An 8,967-nucleotide genomic window follows, 5' to 3' on the forward strand; every position below is an offset into this window, starting at 1 on the left:
TTTTTCTCCCCAGTATTTCAGTATTTCCATTGTATGTGTGGAAAAAATGCTGCCATCAGGACTTGTTTTCTTTCATCAGTGGCTGTGTTGAGTAGGGAATTCTAGGTACCTTTCAAAAAAAATTCAATAGCCAAGTGTTTGTGAGTACCTCCCTCTTACTTGAGCGGCTAAGAAGCAGTGAAGATTATTTATTAAATGTAAGAAATACCATGTCTTTTTTGTTTGTTTTTTAAACATTTTATTATACTCTACATGATATCCAATGTCAAGACGACATTGAGAAATAAAATGTGCATGGGAACATAAATGGAATAACATCCCACCTCTCATGACAGAGCAAGTACGATTTTAACAACTTTGGTCATATATTTTGAGATGGCCACAGTGAAATTTATGTCAGTGCTACAGGTGTAGCAATATTCTCAGCTGTCACTTTTAACTCAGATATATTTGTCTGTGGCAGCTTCCTTGTGGTGCCATTTCATTAATGATTTCTGCTGCTAAAATATTAATAAGACGATTTGAGGAATTAACAGCCACTAAAGAACCTTCAAAATTGAGGTTGGAAGCCTCCCATGCCAAGTCATTTAGGGTTTCATCCAAAAACCCATCCAAGTCACTCTGTTTGGAAAATGCCATAAGTCCCAAGTGGCATCAAGCAATCTTAGTGATTCATTGGCACCATCTATTTTGAAGCCACAGCATGAGCCGTGGCTATAAAAGGCAGGAGCACAGCCAAGTAGCCATTAAATATAGAACAGGTTCTGGCAAAATGGACTTCCCTCCAATTTTCCGCAGTTGACCTCATTTTACTGGCATCACCAAATGTTGTCCACAGCACAAGGCAGATACTATGAAACAGGAATGGTTAAATTAGCCCCAAATGGCCAAATTGACCCCAAGCTGGATTGTTAAAGGCAACATATTATCACTGAGTTGAGCCACCAGTAGAAATTGGTAAGACCATTGTTGGCATTTGATTTCCCTTTTTACAAATACGTCCCCATTCATATGTACACCCCACATACCATTCAAAAACACACACTATGCAGCCCCATAACTGCCATGATTCTACCCTATGGATTTCTCGTTCAGTGGTCAAGACCAGAGAACACTAGTCACCCTTTATTTGAACTACAGCTGAAAATGTCAAGTATCTCACCAAAGTCCCAATGGCAATTCCATGGGAATCAAACCACTATATCCACATAATGCTGGGTAAGACATCCCCAGAAAATAAGACCTAGTAGAGGTTTTGCTGAATTGCTAAATATAAGGCCTTCCCCGAAAGTAAGACCTAGCAAAGTTTTTGTTTGGAAGCATGCCCACCAAACAGAACACCAGAGCATGCAGGATTGATAAATGTACGTACCATATACATGGAAATAATGGCAGTACTGTAATAAGAAATTCTTGATAGGATTCATAGTTTGTCTGGTTATGCTGGTTTGTGATGACAACTACTGTTCAGTATATAATAAATGTTCATTTTTTTGTTCAACAATGAATGTGAATTCTTCTTCATGGAAAAGTAAGACATCCCCTGAAAATAAGATCTAGCGCATCTTTGGGAGCAAAAATCAATATAAGACACTATCTTATTTTCGGGGAAACACGGTACTGCCAGTTTGCCTTCTCCCCTGTTCCCATTATTCTCCCATCCCTAGCTATTGACAAGTAAAATTGGTTCCCAATCCCACTATATTCCCACTTTTTAGTATAATGTGATGGGTCCCTCCTGTTTCTATGCCAGCATGTCAGCAGTAATGTGATGTCAGGGAGTGGGATTCTCCTCTTCTCTCCCTCCCACTCACTATTCCCAAGACGGCTATGACAATAACAACAACAACAACAACAACAACAACAGAACTGCAATTGTGAAGGAATGGGATTACGGAGGGTTTGAGGAAGTCGGAATATGGTGCAATGGATTGGCAAACTGGTGCTAGCTACAGAAGATGTAATATTGATGTTGATCAACAGGGTATGAATCCACCATCTATGCTAATGCAACTGTAGCGGAATGGTGAGTTAATGCGATAAAATCCTTAGTCTCAGAAAGCTTCAATAATTATTCTCTTAGGTTACAACTTTCAATATCCCTAGACTGGTACAGGGCATGGCATATTATCTGGGTCATAATCTAAAAAACTTGTAGATAATGTTCTCCACAGCATCAAGCAAGCAACAGGCTTTATCTCTGGTCTGCAGCATCACCAGTCTCTCATGTCTGGGGAAACAGAAAGGAGCACAGTCTGGGTAGGAAGCTGACGGGTTGGTGGCAGAAACCCCCAGGCTGTGTGACAGAGAGATACCCTACAGTGCTCAGCAATTATTGTTTGTGTTATAATTTCCTTGTCTATAAATTCTGCATATGTACTCACATTAAAAACACTCTATATATTAGCAAGAACTATGATGTGGGGATGCCCTCAGGCAAGAAATTCAGCACAAGGCATATCTGAAAAGACACTCATTGCCCCATCTACCCTGCTTACTCCTGAAATCATGAATTCAAGTTCCAAAATGAATGTGTGAATAAAATGAAAGTCCTTCCATCTCAAATAGCTTGACATGATTCTCTTCCTTCTCATAAAATTAAATCATTTTTCAGTGACTGCTGTTAATGGAATTAAAACTTGCTTAAACACACTTTTTCAAAAACAGTTCTGTGTCGTGACACCTCTGTGCTTCAGCCACCCCTGCAATTGGTGCAAATTGTTCTAGCTATTATTCTGAGTGGGAGCTTTTTCTCTCTCGCTTCCTTTCTCCTTGTCTCCCCTCTCTTTTCCAACCTGTTCCTTACCCAAACCGATGTACTCACCCTTTCTCCTTTGTCACAACAAATGCAGCTGGCATAAGGACACCCAGTGAGCTTTATGACTTTGTAGAGATCTGAATAAGGTTCCTTCGGTCCTAGAACAACTCACCAACCAGGTAACCATTTTTTTAAATGAGGGGGGATTTTTCAAACATATCCCAAGCCAGAAGGAAGAAAATCATTTTATTCTAGTCTATGTGTAACTAGGGCATGAATAATTAAAGCAAAGTCAGACTGTTTTAGACTGGGTCACTGCCAGCATACCATGATAAAGTGCTAAAAGCACACCAGGGCTGTATCCACACTACAGAATCATGGCACAACTTTACTGTCATGGTACAACACTGTGGAATTCTGATTTTTTTTTGATTTTTTTTTAGGTTTATGATATTTACTCTTCGCTGTCAAAGAAAACTGGAGCCACAAGAAACTACAAATTCCAGGATTCCACATAGCAGTTAAAGTGCAGTGTGGAAATGTCCAATGGCAAAAATACACATTTCTGTAGGCACCTATTGACTGGCACACAAAATGTCTATCATTTAGGAATTAGCCATCAATTCAGGCGCCTAACATATTACATGCCATTAATTATCCAGAACACAATATTTTTGTATTCAGGATTTCCTTCCTAAGATTTTCTGTATAATGTCTGCCACTCACATAAGTAATGTATTGCCAATTCTTGGAAGATCAAAGAGAGAGGAATACTGTTGACATATTATAGAGATTTAAGTGAGAGTGTTGATTGTTGCAGCCATTGGGGTCCAATGTTCTAAACTATATTGGAAATTAAATTGTACTGGACTCCCAAATTACACATTTTAAGAGATCTCTGCAATCTTTCTGTTGCTTGCTTGAAAAATTTCTAGCTTCAAGGTAAATGTGCCATAAACACTCAATACAGTGTTTTTCCAATTGAGTATTTTACAACATATTGCTATGACTGAGCGTTGCTTTGTTTCTTCATTCTTCACTCTTAATGTACATTTTACTGACTTTTTAATGTTTATTTTGCTTCAGCAAGGAGATTGTTCTTGCCTTTCCCTTACTTCCTTTGCATTTCTATAGAAAATTATCAGTCCTACAGGCTTATGTTAATTTTTGGTCTACAAAGCATGACAAATCATTCATTTTTAATATACCAAAATAGCATACCAAGTTTTCCTCTGTTTTTAATTACCATGTAAAGTGGCTAATTAGAAGGAAATATGGGAGAGTCAATTAAATTTGAAATTCTTGAATTTTCCTTGTTGGTATCGTCATAGCTTCGTGACAGGAAGCAACTTGAAAGCACACAACAACAACAGCCACTCAAATGTATGAAGAGTACTAAAATGCTATGAATTCAAAGAAAAAATATAGATATGCTATCTAAGAGTATATGCTATTCATTCTGAAGAAGATATTTTGAATCATGCTTCTCCTAAGCTACTTGGAAAGGGAGTTAAAGAGAAAAGTCTCACTATAGTTCCTTTACTGAGAATATGAGAAATTATTTCAGACTTTCTTGTTAGCTGTCCTCAGATTGACTTCTATTATCCTATGAATGTGAGTCCCCATCGACAACCCTGTTCAGGTTTTGCAAGAAATTTTTCCTTCTTTTATTAATTCTGAAGGATCAATAGATCCTACTCCAGTGTTCCAAAACTACTTTTTAAACTACAGTTGTCCCTTCAAGTTTGCAGTTTTGACTTTTGCAGATATAATTATTCACTGATTTAGTTGAAAAATATTCTCTTTAGGAATCTCTAGGTCTTCCTGCCTAATTCTATGGTCAACTTCCTCTCATCATTCTGGGGATCTAGAGATTTCTAGAGAACACATCTCTCTAAGAATAGCTAGGTTTCCAGTGTGATTCTATCATGAGCTTCCAGCTTCCAGTCATGCTGGAAGATCTACAAATTCCTACAAAGGTGTTCTCTCAGGTTTAAAAATAGCATTTTCTTTGTTTGCAGATTTCTATTTTCATGGGTGGTCCTGTGCCCCTAACTCTAGCTGGAGTGCTGACTGTATTGGCCATACCCTATCTGGGAAATAGAAAGAAACTGAAATAGAGAAAAATGTATAACAGGTATGGTGTTGATTATGTTTCAGATCCTTCCTTTAGAGCAGTGAATCTCAACCTGTGGGTCCCCAGATGTTTTGGCCTTGAACTCCCAGAAATCCGAACAGCTGGTAAACTGGCTGGAATTTCTGGGAGTTGTAGGCCAAAATGGCTGGGGACTCACAGATTGAAAACCACTGTTTTAGCCGGGTTGTGGCACAGCTGGTTAGTAGCCAGCTGCAATGAATCACTACTGACCGAGAGGTCATGAGTTCAAAACTAGCTTGGGTCAGATTGAGTGCCTGACCAATAAAAAAATAGCCTAGCTCATTGTTGACCTAAGCAACCTGAAAGATAGTTGTAGGAAATTTAGGTACCGTTATTCAGGGAGGTTAATTTAACTAATTTATGACACAGTAAAAACCATCCAGCAGTGTGTGGAAGAATGAGGAAGTATTCCATCAAGGACTCAGTGTCACAGTGGATGATTAAGCAGCAGCTCCCCCTGTGGCTAGAATCGAGCATTCCCTCATGAAGCTGGAAACTGGAATGTTAAATTGCCTCAGTGTCTTTGTCTCTGATTCTGTCTGTATGTCGTATGTCTAATGGAATTTAATGTTTGCCATGTATATGTACATTGTAATCCACTCTGAGTCCCCTTCAGGGAGAGAAAGGCAGAATAGAAATATTGTAAATAAATAAATAAAAATAAATTTAGAATGACAATAAATTGAAAGCTGATCCAATCCTATTTCGTTTTAAAAGGACTGCATTTTCTTCAAGGACTAGAACTTCAAGAGTCCAGGTTTTCGATCTCTGCTCACCCTGTTGGACCTTGCACAAGTCACATTTCTCATCCTCAGAGGAAGCCAGTAGCAAACATCCTCTTCATAAATAAGACCAAGAAAACTTGAAAACAGGTAGCAAGAATAACAAAGAAGTTTACTTCTGTTCCATTAGAATCAAAAAGAGCTTTGCAGTCTGTTTCTACAACATTGCATCCCAGCCTGACTCTGAATTTACGGGATCTCACTGCACACATTTTCTAGTTTATAATATATGCTTTCCTCTGCAGCATATTTCTTTTTATTACAGGTGAAGATCAACGTCCAGTCTAACAAGAGAAGAAAAATCTGCATAACTATGACATAGAACAAACACAATCTACCTGCTTTTATTTTCCTTCTGAATATTGGGTTGGCATGCAAAATCTCAATATAAAATCAAAGAGAATGGCTGAGCCTAGGAAAGGTATTTGCTGTGCGCAGCAGTTTACAAGCAGCGGACACAATCTCCTCCACAACATGTCACAGCTGTCAATAAGAATCAGATCTGAGGGCTGTAGAAACCTGAAGAGAATAATTAATTATTTGGAAGGATCACCTTGCATGATTACAGGCACTATTTAGCTCAGACGTCCCCAATGCCATGGCCTCTTTAAATCCTGGTTGTTGAGTAATGGCAGCTATAGTCAAACACATCTGGAGACCACTAGTGATCCACTCACATTGAGAGGGGAAAGTATGGGTGACCGTCCCGTTAAAGGAGAGAATCGCCCCATTTGGAGTTCTGCTTCCCCATCACACTCACACATGGAGTTGGCAATACATTCATCTTACATTCATCACAAGGTCAGTATTACTTTTTTAAAATCAGTGGAAACAACAATATCCAAAAGCCAAGAGCTCCCTTGCTCTGCCAAAGCTCCTTACATTAAAGGAGACTGACACTAGTTTAAAACCACTTTTTCCATGGGATCCTATTGTTCTGCCCCAAACCCCATAGGCAGGACCAGCCCGAGGAAATTTAAAAGGGTACGCAAAGTTTTTTTGCGCCCCTCCCCCGCGCTGCGGGAGGCGCAGCCAGGACTGGCCCTGCCTCCTGCGCCCTAACCCCGCCTCCCTCGCCAGGCGGCCATGCCTCCTGCAGCGTGGGCAGCGTGGGAGGCAGGGCCAGGGTGCGCGGCGCGGGAGGCGGGGCCACGTCTGGCCCCACCTCCCGCAGCGCGCGTCCTGGCTCAGCCAGGCTGGGGCAGGAGTTCAAAGCCTTTTAGGGGTTGTTTGAAAATCCTCTCTTCCTGTCAAAAGCAGGCAGCCCTTGTATTTGAACAGCTGCTTTGAACGGGGGGGGGGGGGGGGGTAAGGAGAAGAAGGGGTGAGCTGAAAAAAGAAAAGAATAGAAACGCTTGGAGAGGGAGATAGAGAAGAAAAGGAGAGCGAGAAGGGAAACCTTTAGTGGTTTCTCTGCCCAAGACACCGCCCCACCAAGCTGCTTCTCTGTGGGAAAGGAAAGCTCTGGGGACCTCGAATCCATCATGGTCAGCCGGGCGGGAAGAGACACATGCAGGACTCACACACGTGGGGCTCGCCCACGCAGCGCCCTGGACCCGAAGCCCTTCCAAGACCCGGTTGGAGCGGGGGACCGGTGCCGGTTCCTCAGACCGCCCTCGCCTCTCCCCTCCGCCGCCTCCTTCTTCTCCTCTTCCTGCGTGGCTCCCAAGTTTCCTCCATGGAGAACAAGCCAGCCAAACCTGGCCACGCCCCCTGCGTCGCGCAACCCCGTCTCCCAGCCAGACTGCGCCAGGGCGCGCCCGTGGGAGGTGGGGCCAGACTTGGCCCCGCCTCCCACGTCGCGCGGCCCCGCCTCCGCCAGGTGTGGCCCCGCCTCCCAGGGGCTCAATAGTGCCCCTGGGAAGGTGGCGCCCAATGCGGGGGCGTGGTCAGCGTGCTGTGTTGGGCCGGGCCTGCCCATAGGATACAAGAGACAGTGATCCAGGTTAAAACCATTTCTTTCCATGGGATCCTATTGTTCTGCATCAAACTCCATATGATACAAGAGTCTGCTGATGGTTGGGCAATGAAACAGGATGGGAAACTTTGGTGGTTCCCATCACACCTGTTTTTCAGTTGTAAAGTATGGTAAGAAGTAGGGCATCTGAACATGATTGCTGGCCCGTGTTCAGAGTTCCCTCTTTTCATGATATTATTATCATTACTTATCATTACTGTGTTTTTATCTTATTCTCTCCCCTTAACATATACAGACACTGCTCTTGCTCAGAAAATGATGTTGTTTTGCCAAACAGATTTATCAGTCCTCTGAAAGGTTGATGTCTTAGGGAGGAGTTAAAGGATTTTTTTAACATGATGCCCAACCCTAAACTGCAAGGCAAAGCCATGTGAAGGACACCCTGTGGGGTGTTGTGGGAATTGGCTGGTTTAAGCCTTCCCTGCTTCACGTGTTGAGGGGCAGATAGACCTATATATATAGGGTCTGCCCCTCACAACAGCCTCCTTTTTCTTTCCTGTGACCCACTCTCCAACCCTCAGGATAGTGTGAGTTTACAACTGGTTGAGTCAGGGTCAGGTAGGAATTTTTTCCCTTCACATTTGCTCGGGGGGGGGGTGCCTACCCAACACTGTTTCTGTTGGATGTGGGAGGGCTGGGAAAGGGGCTACCTTTGAGGATAGAATGGCGGTTTCTCACTTATAAAAACCTGTAGTTTGGGAGGGAGCACCTCCAGAATGGCATTCCTGTTAAGACCGCCACGGTGAGCAACCAAAATAGTTTGGCTTGCCCTTGTGGTTGAGGTGTTGACCCAGAGTAGTTTGTGGAGGTTATCATAGAATTGACATCTGTCCCTCAACTAGACCCATCAGGTGATTTAACCCCTTTTTTCCTTGCATGTTGCAAAAGTTTAACCAATAAATAAACCGGTCAAATAATGGCCCCTTTATACCATGTGTTTGTTGTCTGGCCTCTTTATTTCATGGTGGGGGTTCAATAGTGTTGGTAGCACTGCTACAGTTAGAAATACTAAATATCTCGTCAAGATGTTTTTAATCAGCATCTTAAATTGACACACAAGCCACTAAGCAAATATGTCTTCTCCTCTTTTGTCTCAGCGTGGGGGCTATCCCCATGACCATGCAAATTCCCAGGCATTCTCAAATAATCATGCCTCCCGCCTTATTTTCTTTGCTGATCTGCATTTTTAAACATCAAATATAGTATGTTAGTAATGCTGATTGGGACAAATTCACATTGGCATACATTGAACTGAAAAGTGGTTCAGTTGTATTAAAAGCATGTATTTAGC

At 42.2% G+C, this 8,967-nt stretch overlaps 1 long non-coding RNA gene across 1 annotated transcript; it reads left to right on the forward strand.

Moving 5' to 3' along the window:
- Positions 1 to 1,916: 1,916 nt before the first annotated feature.
- On the forward strand, positions 1,917 to 8,611 carry LOC134296672 (uncharacterized). The gene is made up of 4 exons (XR_010003490.1): positions 1,917 to 2,937; positions 4,780 to 4,895; positions 5,634 to 5,788; positions 5,964 to 8,611. It is a non-coding gene; the product is annotated as an uncharacterized LOC134296672 (long non-coding RNA).
- Positions 8,612 to 8,967: the final 356 nt, after the last annotated feature.

This window comes from Anolis carolinensis, chromosome 2 (assembly GCF_035594765.1).
Source record: "Anolis carolinensis isolate JA03-04 chromosome 2, rAnoCar3.1.pri, whole genome shotgun sequence".
In the NCBI taxonomy this organism is placed as follows: Eukaryota; Metazoa; Chordata; class Lepidosauria; order Squamata; family Dactyloidae; genus Anolis; species Anolis carolinensis.